This window comes from Ambystoma mexicanum, chromosome 2q (genome assembly GCF_040938575.1).
Source record: "Ambystoma mexicanum isolate Mex_15411 chromosome 2q, UKY_AmexF1_1, whole genome shotgun sequence".
Lineage (NCBI taxonomy): Eukaryota > Metazoa > Chordata > Amphibia > Caudata > Ambystomatidae > Ambystoma > Ambystoma mexicanum.
The window spans coordinates 128241261-128254768 of record NC_090924.1 but is presented as its reverse complement, the minus strand read 5'-3'; the positions used below and the strand labels follow the sequence as shown (position 1 = coordinate 128254768).

The window sequence follows — 13508 nt, the reverse complement described above, 5'->3', positions numbered from 1 at the left end:
TCACCTTTGTAGGGACTGGGAGAACAGGTGCAAAGGGCAGTGCAAGTGGACCTGCTTAAAGACTAATCAAATGCCTTGCGCCTGAAGCTCACACAATCCAGCCTAAAACATACGTCCTATCAAGCATGCGCACATATACAAGTATGCCAGCTGAGGGCCTATGCAGCGTACAGAGGGAAGGACATATTTCCACTTTGAGATCGGACGGCCAAAACTCACAAGCAAATCAAGGAATGTTACTGAGAGCTAACAGAGAACACAAAGTGCTTGTCGCAAGGACATGGCACGCAAAGAGGTTCAGGAAGTGAATTGTTTATCGACTACTGCTTACCGAGAAAACCAGAGAGTCTGTCCAATGAAAATAACATTGAAAAAACAAAAAAAGGTGCTCAAGTTAACCACCTTGATTGGGCTCGTCCGGGATTTGAACCCGGGACCTCTCGCACCCAAAGCGAGAATCATACCCCTAGACCAACGAGCCACGGTCCTTTGAGCATTTGACGGAATTGTCCTCAGCGTTTGCACCCCCCTTAGGATTCGAGGCCAAGAATGCCTATTCCTGAAGTTTGTTCCTGCCGCTGAAAGCCTTGTCGGTGTATGAGCCAAATGAATGCCCCAGTCGGCACGCTCTGACTGTCTTCACAGGTCTCCTCCTCATCCCGAAGGTTGGTGGCCCATTGACATCAGGGTGGAAGGTGCTTGCGATACACTGTTCCTTCCTTCCTTCCTTCCTTCCTTTATTCCTCTTATGCTGTTTATGTAATAAGAGGGGACGATACACAGAAGAGAGAAAGTGGCCCAACACACTAGACTAGCAGTCTTCTGATCAATCTGCAGCTGGCAAGGTGGGGGAGAGCCTTTATTTTGCACCTGCTGGGATCTGCATTGGCAGAAGCTCTGAGGGCTGGGCCTTTCCTTTTGCCTGTAAAAACAAAAAGCAGCCCTCCTCCCTCCAGCCCTGAGAGCATGGGCGTGACACTGGAAAAAGCAGCATCTCCCCTTTGGTAAAGATGACCATTGCACAGCTGCTCACTCAGAGCTCGATCGTGCTCGATCAGGCGAGATATATTTAGGTCACCAGCAAAGTCTGTTCTCTTTTCTTGCGTAGGGTGAGCATTCACAGAGCCCAGCTTCGTTGACAAGAGTGCAAAAGGTGTATACTAAAAGCTTTCTGCTTTACTTGAGCGCCATGGCCGTTATTATATTTTGGCTGCTCCAAGCAATCTCTGTCCAGCCGATGCAAATTTCCAGCTCAAATTTTCCCAGCACTCAAAAAGTCCCTCCTCCCGCCAGCTCTGCTTTCAGGAAGTTCAGCAGAAGCAGTCCAACTTCTGTTCCCACTTCAGAGGAAAAGCTTTCTCGGGCCAGAGAAAGCCAGGGAATCACTGTACCGGCAAGTGCATTTCTTACAACTGGTAATCCCTCAGAACACAGAAATGAAGAAGCTGTATATGAAAATGTATTATTTCTTTGGTACACTAACCTATGTAACTAATATGGACCATTTCAGAGGACGGAGCGGACCCAACTGTGATCCCAGAGACCCAAATACCCAGCAGTAGGGAAAATAAATCCTCTCTGTGCTCTGCAACATTACATACACAAAATGCAAGCGCGTGCATTTTTTTATTGGCCCCATATACAGAATACATGTGAGGATGCTTGCCTTCCCAGTGTATTTCTCAAGCTCTTGAGAGCATATGCTATTTCCATGGGAACGCAAATAAGTTCATACTTTACATTTGTGTGTGACAAAAGGGGAAAAAAACTATTTTGTGTAAAATGCCAGCAGAGAGTGTTTCTGCCCGGTCTCGAACCGGGGACCTTTCGCGTGTGAGGCGAACGTGATAACCACTACACTACAGAAACAGCTGCTTGCTCACCTTTGTAGGGACTGGGAGAACAGGTGCAAAGGGCAGTGCAAGTGGACCTGCTTAAAGACTAATCAAATGCCTTGCGCCTGAAGCTCACACAATCCAGCCTAAAACATACGTCCTATCAAGCATGCGCACATATACAAGTATGCCAGCTGAGGGCCTATGCAGCGTACAGAGGGAAGGACATATTTCCACTTTGAGATCGGACGGCCAAAACTCACAAGCAAATCAAGGAATGTTACTGAGAGCTAACAGAGAACACAAAGTGCTTGTCGCAAGGACATGGCACGCAAAGAGGTTCAGGAAGTGAATTGTTCATCGACTACTGCTTACCGAGAAAACCAGAGAGTCTGTCCAATGAAAATAACATTGAAAAAACAAAAAAAAGGAGCTCAAGTTAACCACCTTGATTGGGCTCGTCCGGGATTTGAACCCGGGACCTCTCGCACCCAAAGCGAGAATCATACCCCTAGACCAACGAGCCACGGTCCTTTGAGCATTTGACGGAATTGTCCTCAGCGTTTGCACCCCCCTTAGGATTCGAGGCCAAGAATGCCTATTCCTGAAGTTTGTTCCTGCCGCTGAAAGCCTTGTCGGTGTATGAGCCAAATGAATGCCCCAGTCGGCACGCTCTGACTGTCTTCACAGGTCTCCTCCTCATCCCGAAGGTTGGTGGCCCATTGACATCAGGGTGGAAGGTGCTTGCGATACACTGTTCCTTCCTTCCTTCCTTCCTTCCTTTATTCCTCTTATGCTGTTTATGTAATAAGAGGGGACGATACACAGAAGAGAGAAAGTGGCCCAACACACTAGACTAGCAGTCTTCTGATCAATCTGCAGCTGGCAAGGTGGGGGAGAGCCTTTATTTTGCACCTGCTGGGATCTGCATTGGCAGAAGCTCTGAGGGCTGGGCCTTTCCTTTTGCCTGTAAAAACAAAAAGCAGCCCTCCTCCCTCCAGCCCTGAGAGCATGGGCGTGACACTGGAAAAAGCAGCATCTCCCCTTTGGTAAAGATGACCATTGCACAGCTGCTCACTCAGAGCTCGATCGTGCTCGATCAGGTGAGATATATTTAGGTCACCAGCAAAGTCTGTTCTCTTTTCTTGCGTAGGGTGAGCATTCACAGAGCCCAGCTTCGTTGACAAGAGTGCAAAAGGTGTATACTAAAAGCTTTCTGCTTTACTTGAGCGCCATGGCCGTTATTATATTTTGGCTGCTCCAAGCAATCTCTGTCCAGCCGATGCAAATTTCCAGCTCAAATTTTCCCAGCACTCAAAAAGTCCCTCCTCCCGCCAGCTCTGCTTTCAGGAAGTTCAGCAGAAGCAGTCCAACTTCTGTTCCCACTTCAGAGGAAAAGCTTTCTCGGGCCAGAGAAAGCCAGGGAATCACTGTACCGGCAAGTGCATTTCTTACAACTGGTAATCCCTCAGAACACAGAAATGAAGAAGCTGTATATGAAAATGTATTATTTCTTTGGTACACTAACCTATGTAACTAATATGGACCATTTCAGAGGACGGAGCGGACCCAACTGTGATCCCAGAGACCCAAATACCCAGCAGTAGGGAAAATAAATCCTCTCTGTGCTCTGCAACATTACATACACAAAATGCAAGCGCGTGCATTTTTTTATTGGCCCCATATACAGAATACATGTGAGGATGCTTGCCTTCCCAGTGTATTTCTCAAGCTCTTGAGAGCATATGCTATTTCCATGGGAACGCAAATAAGTTCATACTTTACATTTGTGTGTGACAAAAGGGGAAAAAAACTATTTTGTGTAAAATGCCAGCAGAGAGTGTTTCTGCCCGGTCTCGAACCGGGGACCTTTCGCGTGTGAGGCGAACGTGATAACCACTACACTACAGAAACAGCTGCTTGCTCACCTTTGTAGGGACTGGGAGAACAGGTGCAAAGGGCAGTGCAAGTGGACCTGCTTAAAGACTAATCAAATGCCTTGCGCCTGAAGCTCACACAATCCAGCCTAAAACATACGTCCTATCAAGCATGCGCACATATACAAGTATGCCAGCTGAGGGCCTATGCAGCGTACAGAGGGAAGGACATATTTCCACTTTGAGATCGGACGGCCAAAACTCACAAGCAAATCAAGGAATGTTACTGAGAGCTAACAGAGAACACAAAGTGCTTGTCGCAAGGACATGGCACGCAAAGAGGTTCAGGAAGTGAATTGTTCATCGACTACTGCTTACCGAGAAAACCAGAGAGTCTGTCCAATGAAAATAACATTGAAAAAACAAAAAAAAGGAGCTCAAGTTAACCACCTTGATTGGGCTCGTCCGGGATTTGAACCCGGGACCTCTCGCACCCAAAGCGAGAATCATACCCCTAGACCAACGAGCCACGGTCCTTTGAGCATTTGACGGAATTGTCCTCAGCGTTTGCACCCCCCTTAGGATTCGAGGCCAAGAATGCCTATTCCTGAAGTTTGTTCCTGCCGCTGAAAGCCTTGTCGGTGTATGAGCCAAATGAATGCCCCAGTCGGCACGCTCTGACTGTCTTCACAGGTCTCCTCCTCATCCCGAAGGTTGGTGGCCCATTGACATCAGGGTGGAAGGTGCTTGCGATACACTGTTCCTTCCTTCCTTCCTTCCTTCCTTTATTCCTCTTATGCTGTTTATGTAATAAGAGGGGACGATACACAGAAGAGAGAAAGTGGCCCAACACACTAGACTAGCAGTCTTCTGATCAATCTGCAGCTGGCAAGGTGGGGGAGAGCCTTTATTTTGCACCTGCTGGGATCTGCATTGGGAGAAGCTCTGAGGGCTGGGCCTTTCCTTTTGCCTGTAAAAACAAAAAGCAGGTCTCCTCCCTCCAGCCCTGAGAGCATGGGCGTGACACTGGAAAAAGCAGCATCTCCCCTTTGGTAAAGATGACCATTGCACAGCTGCTCACTCAGAGCTCGATCGTGCTCGATCAGGGGAGATATATTTAGGTCACCAGCAAAGTCTGTTCTCTTTTCTTGCGTAGGGTGAGCATTCACAGAGCCCAGCTTCGTTGACAAGAGTGCAAAAGGTGTATACTAAAAGCTTTCTGCTTTACTTGAGCGCCATGGCCGTTATTATATTTTGGCTGCTCCAAGCAATCTCTGTCCAGCCGATGCAAATTTCCAGCTCAAATTTTCCCAGCACTCAAAAAGTCCCTCCTCCCGCCAGCTCTGCTTTCAGGAAGTTCAGCAGAAGCAGTCCAACTTCTGTTCCCACTTCAGAGGAAAAGCTTTCTCGGGCCAGAGAAAGCCAGGGAATCACTGTACCGGCAAGTGCATTTCTTACAACTGGTAATCCCTCAGAACACAGAAATGAAGAAGCTGTATATGAAAATGTATTATTTCTTTGGTACACTAACCTATGTAACTAATATGGACCATTTCAGAGGACGGAGCGGACCCAACTGTGATCCCAGAGACCCAAATACCCAGCAGTAGGGAAAATAAATCCTCTCTGTGCTCTGCAACATTACATACACAAAATGCAAGCGCGTGCATTTTTTTATTGGCCCCATATACAGAATACATGTGAGGATGCTTGCCTTCCCAGTGTATTTCTCAAGCTCTTGAGAGCATATGCTATTTCCATGGGAACGCAAATAAGTTCATACTTTACATTTGTGTGTGACAAAAGGGGAAAAAAACTATTTTGTGTAAAATGCCAGCAGAGAGTGTTTCTGCCCGGTCTCGAACCGGGGGGACCTTTCGCGTGTGAGGCGAACGTGATAACCACTACACTACAGAAACAGCTGCTTGCTCACCTTTGTAGGGACTGGGAGAACAGGTGCCTGCTTAAAGACTAATCAAATGCCTTGCGCCTGAAGCTCACACAATCCAGCCTAAAACATACGTCCTATCAAGCATGCGCACATATACAAGTATGCCAGCTGAGGGCCTATGCAGCGTACAGAGGGAAGGACATATTTCCACTTTGAGATCGGACGGCCAAAACTCACAAGCAAATCAAGGAATGTTACTGAGAGCTAACAGAGAACACAAAGTGCTTGTCGCAAGGACATGGCACGCAAAGAGGTTCAGGAAGTGAATTGTTCATCGACTACTGCTTACCGAGAAAACCAGAGAGTCTGTCCAATGAAAATAACATTAAAAAAACAAAAAAAAGGAGCTCAAGTTAACCACCTTGATTGGGCTCGTCCAGGATTTGAACCCGGGACCTCTCGCACCCAAAGCGAGAATCATACCCCTAGACCAACGAGCCACGGTCCTTTGAGCATTTGACGGAATTGTCCTCAGCGTTTGCACCCCCCTTAGGATTCGAGGCCAAGAATGCCTATTCCTGAAGTTTGTTCCTGCCGCTGAAAGCCTTGTCGGTGTATGAGCCAAATGAATGCCCCAGTCGGCACGCTCTGACTGTCTTCACAGGTCTCCTCCTCATCCCGAAGGTTGGTGGCCCATTGACATCAGGGTGGAAGGTGCTTGCGATACACTGTTCCTTCCTTCCTTCCTTCCTTCCTTTATTCCTCTTATGCTGTTTATGTAATAAGAGGGGACGATACACAGAAGAGAGAAAGTGGCCCAACACACTAGACTAGCAGTCTTCTGATCAATCTGCAGCTGGCAAGGTGGGGGAGAGCCTTTATTTTGCACCTGCTGGGATCTGCATTGGCAGAAGCTCTGAGGGCTGGGCCTTTCCTTTTGCCTGTAAAAACAAAAAGCAGCCCTCCTCCCTCCAGCCCTGAGAGCATGGGCGTGACACTGGAAAAAGCAGCATCTCCCCTTTGGTAAAGATGACCATTGCACAGCTGCTCACTCAGAGCTCGATCGTGCTCGATCAGGCGAGATATATTTAGGTCACCAGCAAAGTCTGTTCTCTTTTCTTGCGTAGGGTGAGCATTCACAGAGCCCAGCTTCGTTGACAAGAGTGCAAAAGGTGTATACTAAAAGCTTTCTGCTTTACTTGAGCGCCATGGCCGTTATTATATTTTGGCTGCTCCAAGCAATCTCTGTCCAGCCGATGCAAATTTCCAGCTCAAATTTTCCCAGCACTCAAAAAGTCCCTCCTCCCGCCAGCTCTGCTTTCAGGAAGTTCAGCAGAAGCAGTCCAACTTCTGTTCCCACTTCAGAGGAAAAGCTTTCTCGGGCCAGAGAAAGCCAGGGAATCACTGTACCGGCAAGTGCATTTCTTACAACTGGTAATCCCTCAGAACACAGAAATGAAGAAGCTGTATATGAAAATGTATTATTTCTTTGGTACACTAACCTATGTAACTAATATGGACCATTTCAGAGGACGGAGCGGACCCAACTGTGATCCCAGAGACCCAAATACCCAGCAGTAGGGAAAATAAATCCTCTCTGTGCTCTGCAACATTACATACACAAAATGCAAGCGCGTGCATTTTTTTATTGGCCCCATATACAGAATACATGTGAGGATGCTTGCCTTCCCAGTGTATTTCTCAAGCTCTTGAGAGCATATGCTATTTCCATGGGAACGCAAATAAGTTCATACTTTACATTTGTGTGTGACAAAAGGGGAAAAAAAATATTTTGTGTAAAATGCCAGCAGAGAGTGTTTCTGCCCGGTCTCGAACCGGGGGGACCTTTCGCGTGTGAGGCGAACGTGATAACCACTACACTACAGAAACAGCTGCTTGCTCACCTTTGTAGGGACTGGGAGAACAGGTGCAAAGGGCAGTGCAAGTGGACCTGCTTAAAGACTAATCAAATGCCTTGCGCCTGAAGCTCACACAATCCAGCCTAAAACATACGTCCTATCAAGCATGCGCACATATACAAGTATGCCAGCTGAGGGCCTATGCAGCGTACAGAGGGAAGGACATATTTCCACTTTGAGATCGGACGGCCAAAACTCACAAGCAAATCAAGGAATGTTACTGAGAGCTAACAGAGAACACAAAGTGCTTGTCGCAAGGACATGGCACGCAAAGAGGTTCAGGAAGTGAATTGTTCATCGACTACTGCTTACCGAGAAAACCAGAGAGTCTGTCCAATGAAAATAACATTGAAAAAACAAAAAAAGGTGCTCAAGTTAACCACCTTGATTGGGCTCGTCCGGGATTTGAACCCGGGACCTCTCGCACCCAAAGCGAGAATCATACCCCTAGACCAACGAGCCACGGTCCTTTGAGCATTTGACGGAATTGTCCTCAGCGTTTGCACCCCCCTTAGGATTCGAGGCCAAGAATGCCTATTCCTGAAGTTTGTTCCTGCCGCTGAAAGCCTTGTCGGTGTATGAGCCAAATGAATGCCCCAGTCGGCACGCTCTGACTGTCTTCACAGGTCTCCTCCTCATCCCGAAGGTTGGTGGCCCATTGACATCAGGGTGGAAGGTGCTTGCGATACACTGTTCCTTCCTTCCTTCCTTCCTTCCTTTATTCCTCTTATGCTGTTTATGTAATAAGAGGGGACGATACACAGAAGAGAGAAAGTGGCCCAACACACTAGACTAGCAGTCTTCTGATCAATCTGCAGCTGGCAAGGTGGGGGAGAGCCTTTATTTTGCACCTGCTGGGATCTGCATTGGCAGAAGCTCTGAGGGCTGGGCCTTTCCTTTTGCCTGTAAAAACAAAAAGCAGCCCTCCTCCCTCCAGCCCTGAGAGCATGGGCGTGACACTGGAAAAAGCAGCATCTCCCCTTTGGTAAAGATGACCATTGCACAGCTGCTCACTCAGAGCTCGATCGTGCTCGATCAGGCGAGATATATTTAGGTCACCAGCAAAGTCTGTTCTCTTTTCTTGCGTAGGGTGAGCATTCACAGAGCCCAGCTTCGTTGACAAGAGTGCAAAAGGTGTATACTAAAAGCTTTCTGCTTTACTTGAGCGCCATGGCCGTTATTATATTTTGGCTGCTCCAAGCAATCTCTGTCCAGCCGATGCAAATTTCCAGCTCAAATTTTCCCAGCACTCAAAAAGTCCCTCCTCCCGCCAGCTCTGCTTTCAGGAAGTTCAGCAGAAGCAGTCCAACTTCTGTTCCCACTTCAGAGGAAAAGCTTTCTCGGGCCAGAGAAAGCCAGGGAATCACTGTACCGGCAAGTGCATTTCTTACAACTGGTAATCCCTCAGAACACAGAAATGAAGAAGCTGTATATGAAAATGTATTATTTCTTTGGTACACTAACCTATGTAACTAATATGGACCATTTCAGAGGACGGAGCGGACCCAACTGTGATCCCAGAGACCCAAATACCCAGCAGTAGGGAAAATAAATCCTCTCTGTGCTCTGCAACATTACATACACAAAATGCAAGCGCGTGCATTTTTTTATTGGCCCCATATACAGAATACATGTGAGGATGCTTGCCTTCCCAGTGTATTTCTCAAGCTCTTGAGAGCATATGCTATTTCCATGGGAACGCAAATAAGTTCATACTTTACATTTGTGTGTGACAAAAGGGGAAAAAAACTATTTTGTGTAAAATGCCAGCAGAGAGTGTTTCTGCCCGGTCTCGAACCGGGGACCTTTCGCGTGTGAGGCGAACGTGATAACCACTACACTACAGAAACAGCTGCTTGCTCACCTTTGTAGGGACTGGGAGAACAGGTGCAAAGGGCAGTGCAAGTGGACCTGCTTAAAGACTAATCAAATGCCTTGCGCCTGAAGCTCACACAATCCAGCCTAAAACATACGTCCTATCAAGCATGCGCACATATACAAGTATGCCAGCTGAGGGCCTATGCAGCGTACAGAGGGAAGGACATATTTCCACTTTGAGATCGGACGGCCAAAACTCACAAGCAAATCAAGGAATGTTACTGAGAGCTAACAGAGAACACAAAGTGCTTGTCGCAAGGACATGGCACGCAAAGAGGTTCAGGAAGTGAATTGTTCATCGACTACTGCTTACCGAGAAAACCAGAGAGTCTGTCCAATGAAAATAACATTGAAAAAACAAAAAAAAGGAGCTCAAGTTAACCACCTTGATTGGGCTCGTCCGGGATTTGAACCCGGGACCTCTCGCACCCAAAGCGAGAATCATACCCCTAGACCAACGAGCCACAGTCCTTTGAGCATTTGACGGAATTGTCCTCAGCGTTTGCACCCCCCTTAGGATTCGAGGCCAAGAATGCCTATTCCTGAAGTTTGTTCCTGCCGCTGAAAGCCTTGTCGGTGTATGAGCCAAATGAATGCCCCAGTCGGCACGCTCTGACTGTCTTCACAGGTCTCCTCCTCATCCCGAAGGTTGGTGGCCCATTGACATCAGGGTGGAAGGTGCTTGCGATACACTGTTCCTTCCTTCCTTCCTTTATTCCTCTTATGCTGTTTATGTAATAAGAGGGGACGATACACAGAAGAGAGAAAGTGGCCCAACACACTAGACTAGCAGTCTTCTGATCAATCTGCAGCTGGCAAGGTGGGGGAGAGCCTTTATTTTGCACCTGCTGGGATCTGCATTGGCAGAAGCTCTGAGGGCTGGGCCTTTCCTTTTGCCTGTAAAAACAAAAAGCAGCCCTCCTCCCTCCAGCCCTGAGAGCATGGGCGTGACACTGGAAAAAGCAGCATCTCCCCTTTGGTAAAGATGACCATTGCACAGCTGCTCACTCAGAGCTCGATCGTGCTCGATCAGGCGAGATATATTTAGGTCACCAGCAAAGTCTGTTCTCTTTTCTTGCGTAGGGTGAGCATTCACAGAGCCCAGCTTCGTTGACAAGAGTGCAAAAGGTGTATACTAAAAGCTTTCTGCTTTACTTGAGCGCCATGGCCGTTATTATATTTTGGCTGCTCCAAGCAATCTCTGTCCAGCCGATGCAAATTTCCAGCTCAAATTTTCCCAGCACTCAAAAAGTCCCTCCTCCCGCCAGCTCTGCTTTCAGGAAGTTCAGCAGAAGCAGTCCAACTTCTGTTCCCACTTCAGAGGAAAAGCTTTCTCGGGCCAGAGAAAGCCAGGGAATCACTGTACCGGCAAGTGCATTTCTTACAACTGGTAATCCCTCAGAACACAGAAATGAAGAAGCTGTATATGAAAATGTATTATTTCTTTGGTACACTAACCTATGTAACTAATATGGACCATTTCAGAGGACGGAGCGGACCCAACTGTGATCCCAGAGACCCAAATACCCAGCAGTAGGGAAAATAAATCCTCTCTGTGCTCTGCAACATTACATACACAAAATGCAAGCGCGTGCATTTTTTTATTGGCCCCATATACAGAATACATGTGAGGATGCTTGCCTTCCCAGTGTATTTCTCAAGCTCTTGAGAGCATATGCTATTTCCATGGGAACGCAAATAAGTTCATAATTTACATTTGTGTGTGACAAAAGGGGAAAAAAACTATTTTGTGTAAAATGCCAGCAGAGAGTGTTTCTGCCCGGTCTCGAACCGGGGACCTTTCGCGTGTGAGGTGAACGTGATAACCACTACACTACAGAAACAGCTGCTTGCTCACCTTTGTAGGGACTGGGAGAACAGGTGCAAAGGGCAGTGCAAGTGGACCTGCTTAAAGACTAATCAAATGCCTTGCGCCTGAAGCTCACACAATCCAGCCTAAAACATACGTCCTATCAAGCATGCGCACATATACAAGTATGCCAGCTGAGGGCCTATGCAGCGTACAGAGGGAAGGACATATTTCCACTTTGAGATCGGACGGCCAAAACTCACAAGCAAATCAAGGAATGTTACTGAGAGCTAACAGAGAACACAAAGTGCTTGTCGCAAGGACATGGCACGCAAAGAGGTTCAGGAAGTGAATTGTTCATCGACTACTGCTTACCGAGAAAACCAGAGAGTCTGTCCAATGAAAATAACATTAAAAAAACAAAAAAAAGGAGCTCAAGTTAACCACCTTGATTGGGCTCGTCCGGGATTTGAACCCGGGACCTCTCGCACCCAAAGCGAGAATCATACCCCTAGACCAACGAGCCACGGTCCTTTGAGCATTTGACGGAATTGTCCTCAGCGTTTGCACCCCCTTTAGGATTCGAGGCCAAGAATGCCTATTCCTGAAGTTTGTTCCTGCCGCTGAAAGCCTTGTCGGTGTATGAGCCAAATGAATGCCCCAGTCGGCACGCTCTGACTGTCTTCACAGGTCTCCTCCTCATCCCGAAGGTTGGTGGCCCATTGACATCAGGGTGGAAGGTGCTTGCGATACACTGTTCCTTCCTTCCTTCCTTCCTTCCTTTATTCCTCTTATGCTGTTTATGTAATAAGAGGGGACGATACACAGAAGAGAGAAAGTGGCCCAACACACTAGACTAGCAGTCTTCTGATCAATCTGCAGCTGGCAAGGTGGGGGAGAGCCTTTATTTTGCACCTGCTGGGATCTGCATTGGCAGAAGCTCTGAGGGCTGGGCCTTTCCTTTTGCCTGTAAAAACAGCCCTCCTCCCTCCAGCCCTGAGAGCATGGGCGTGACACTGGAAAAAGCAGCATCTCCCCTTTGGTAAAGATGACCATTGCACAGCTGCTCACTCAGAGCTCGATCGTGCTCGATCAGGCGAGATATATTTAGGTCACCAGCAAAGTCTGTTCTCTTTTCTTGCGTAGGGTGAGCATTCACAGAGCCCAGCTTCGTTGACAAGAGTGCAAAAGGTGTATACTAAAAGCTTTCTGCTTTACTTGAGCGCCATGGCCGTTATTATATTTTGGCTGCTCCAAGCAATCTCTGTCCAGCCGATGCAAATTTCCAGCTCAAATTTTCCCAGCACTCAAAAAGTCCCTCCTCCCGCCAGCTCTGCTTTCAGGAAGTTCAGCAGAAGCAGTCCAACTTCTGTTCCCACTTCAGAGGAAAAGCTTTCTCGGGCCAGAGAAAGCCAGGGAATCACTGTACCGGCAAGTGCATTTCTTACAACTGGTAATCCCTCAGAACACAGAAATAAAGAAGCTGTATATGAAAATGTATTATTTCTTTGGTACACTAACCTATGTAACTAATATGGACCATTTCAGAGGACGGAGCGGACCCAACTGTGATCCCAGAGACCCAAATACCCAGCAGTAGGGAAAATAAATCCTCTCTGTGCTCTGCAACATTACATACACAAAATGCAAGCGCGTGCATTTTTTTATTGGCCCCATATACAGAATACATGTGAGGATGCTTGCCTTCCCAGTGTATTTCTCAAGCTCTTGAGAGCATATGCTATTTCCATGGGAACGCAAATAAGTTCATACTTTACATTTGTGTGTGACAAAAGGGGAAAAAAACTATTTTGTGTAAAATGCCAGCAGAGAGTGTTTCTGCCCGGTCTTGAACCGGGGACCTTTCGCGTGTGAGGCGAACGTGATAACCACTACACTACAGAAACAGCTGCTTGCTCACCTTTGTAGGGACTGGGAGAACAGGTGCAAAGGGCAGTGCAAGTGGACCTGCTTAAAGACTAAACAAATGCCTTGCGCCTGAAGCTCACACAATCCAGCCTAAAACATACGTCCTATCAAGCATGCGCACATATACAAGTATGCCAGCTGAGGGCCTATGCAGCGTACAGAGGGAAGGACATATTTCCACTTTGAGATCGGACGGCCAAAACTCACAAGCAAATCAAGGAATGTTACTGAGAGCTAACAGAGAACACAAAGTGCTTGTCGCAAGGACATGGCACGCAAAGAGGTTCAGGAAGTGAATTGTTCATCGACTACTGCTTACCGAGAAAACCAGAGAGTCTGTCCAATGAAAATAACATTGAAAAAACAAAA

General features: G+C 47.4%; 14 non-coding genes across 14 annotated transcripts; all 14 read right to left on the bottom strand.

The window, feature by feature from the left end:
• Positions 1–409: 409 nt before the first annotated feature.
• On the bottom strand, positions 410–481 carry TRNAP-UGG (transfer RNA proline (anticodon UGG)). The gene has a single exon. It is a non-coding gene; the product is annotated as a tRNA-Pro (tRNA).
• Positions 482–1796: 1315 nt separating this feature from the next.
• On the bottom strand, positions 1797–1869 carry TRNAV-CAC (transfer RNA valine (anticodon CAC)). The gene has a single exon. It is a non-coding gene; the product is annotated as a tRNA-Val (tRNA).
• Positions 1870–2289: 420 nt separating this feature from the next.
• TRNAP-UGG (transfer RNA proline (anticodon UGG)) lies at positions 2290–2361 on the bottom strand. Its single transcript has one exon. It is a non-coding gene; the product is annotated as a tRNA-Pro (tRNA).
• A 1315-nt stretch (positions 2362–3676) lies between these two features.
• On the bottom strand, positions 3677–3749 carry TRNAV-CAC (transfer RNA valine (anticodon CAC)). Its single transcript has one exon. It is a non-coding gene; the product is annotated as a tRNA-Val (tRNA).
• A 420-nt stretch (positions 3750–4169) lies between these two features.
• TRNAP-UGG (transfer RNA proline (anticodon UGG)) lies at positions 4170–4241 on the bottom strand. Its single transcript has one exon. It is a non-coding gene; the product is annotated as a tRNA-Pro (tRNA).
• Positions 4242–5556: 1315 nt separating this feature from the next.
• Positions 5557–5631, bottom strand: TRNAV-CAC (transfer RNA valine (anticodon CAC)). Its single transcript has one exon. It is a non-coding gene; the product is annotated as a tRNA-Val (tRNA).
• Positions 5632–6031: 400 nt separating this feature from the next.
• Positions 6032–6103, bottom strand: TRNAP-UGG (transfer RNA proline (anticodon UGG)). The gene has a single exon. It is a non-coding gene; the product is annotated as a tRNA-Pro (tRNA).
• A 1315-nt stretch (positions 6104–7418) lies between these two features.
• TRNAV-CAC (transfer RNA valine (anticodon CAC)) lies at positions 7419–7493 on the bottom strand. Its single transcript has one exon. It is a non-coding gene; the product is annotated as a tRNA-Val (tRNA).
• Positions 7494–7912: 419 nt separating this feature from the next.
• Positions 7913–7984, bottom strand: TRNAP-UGG (transfer RNA proline (anticodon UGG)). Its single transcript has one exon. It is a non-coding gene; the product is annotated as a tRNA-Pro (tRNA).
• Positions 7985–9299: 1315 nt separating this feature from the next.
• TRNAV-CAC (transfer RNA valine (anticodon CAC)) lies at positions 9300–9372 on the bottom strand. The gene has a single exon. It is a non-coding gene; the product is annotated as a tRNA-Val (tRNA).
• Positions 9373–9792: 420 nt separating this feature from the next.
• TRNAP-UGG (transfer RNA proline (anticodon UGG)) lies at positions 9793–9864 on the bottom strand. Its single transcript has one exon. It is a non-coding gene; the product is annotated as a tRNA-Pro (tRNA).
• Positions 9865–11171: 1307 nt separating this feature from the next.
• Positions 11172–11244, bottom strand: TRNAV-CAC (transfer RNA valine (anticodon CAC)). The gene has a single exon. It is a non-coding gene; the product is annotated as a tRNA-Val (tRNA).
• A 420-nt stretch (positions 11245–11664) lies between these two features.
• On the bottom strand, positions 11665–11736 carry TRNAP-UGG (transfer RNA proline (anticodon UGG)). Its single transcript has one exon. It is a non-coding gene; the product is annotated as a tRNA-Pro (tRNA).
• Positions 11737–13044: 1308 nt separating this feature from the next.
• TRNAV-CAC (transfer RNA valine (anticodon CAC)) lies at positions 13045–13117 on the bottom strand. Its single transcript has one exon. It is a non-coding gene; the product is annotated as a tRNA-Val (tRNA).
• Positions 13118–13508: the final 391 nt, after the last annotated feature.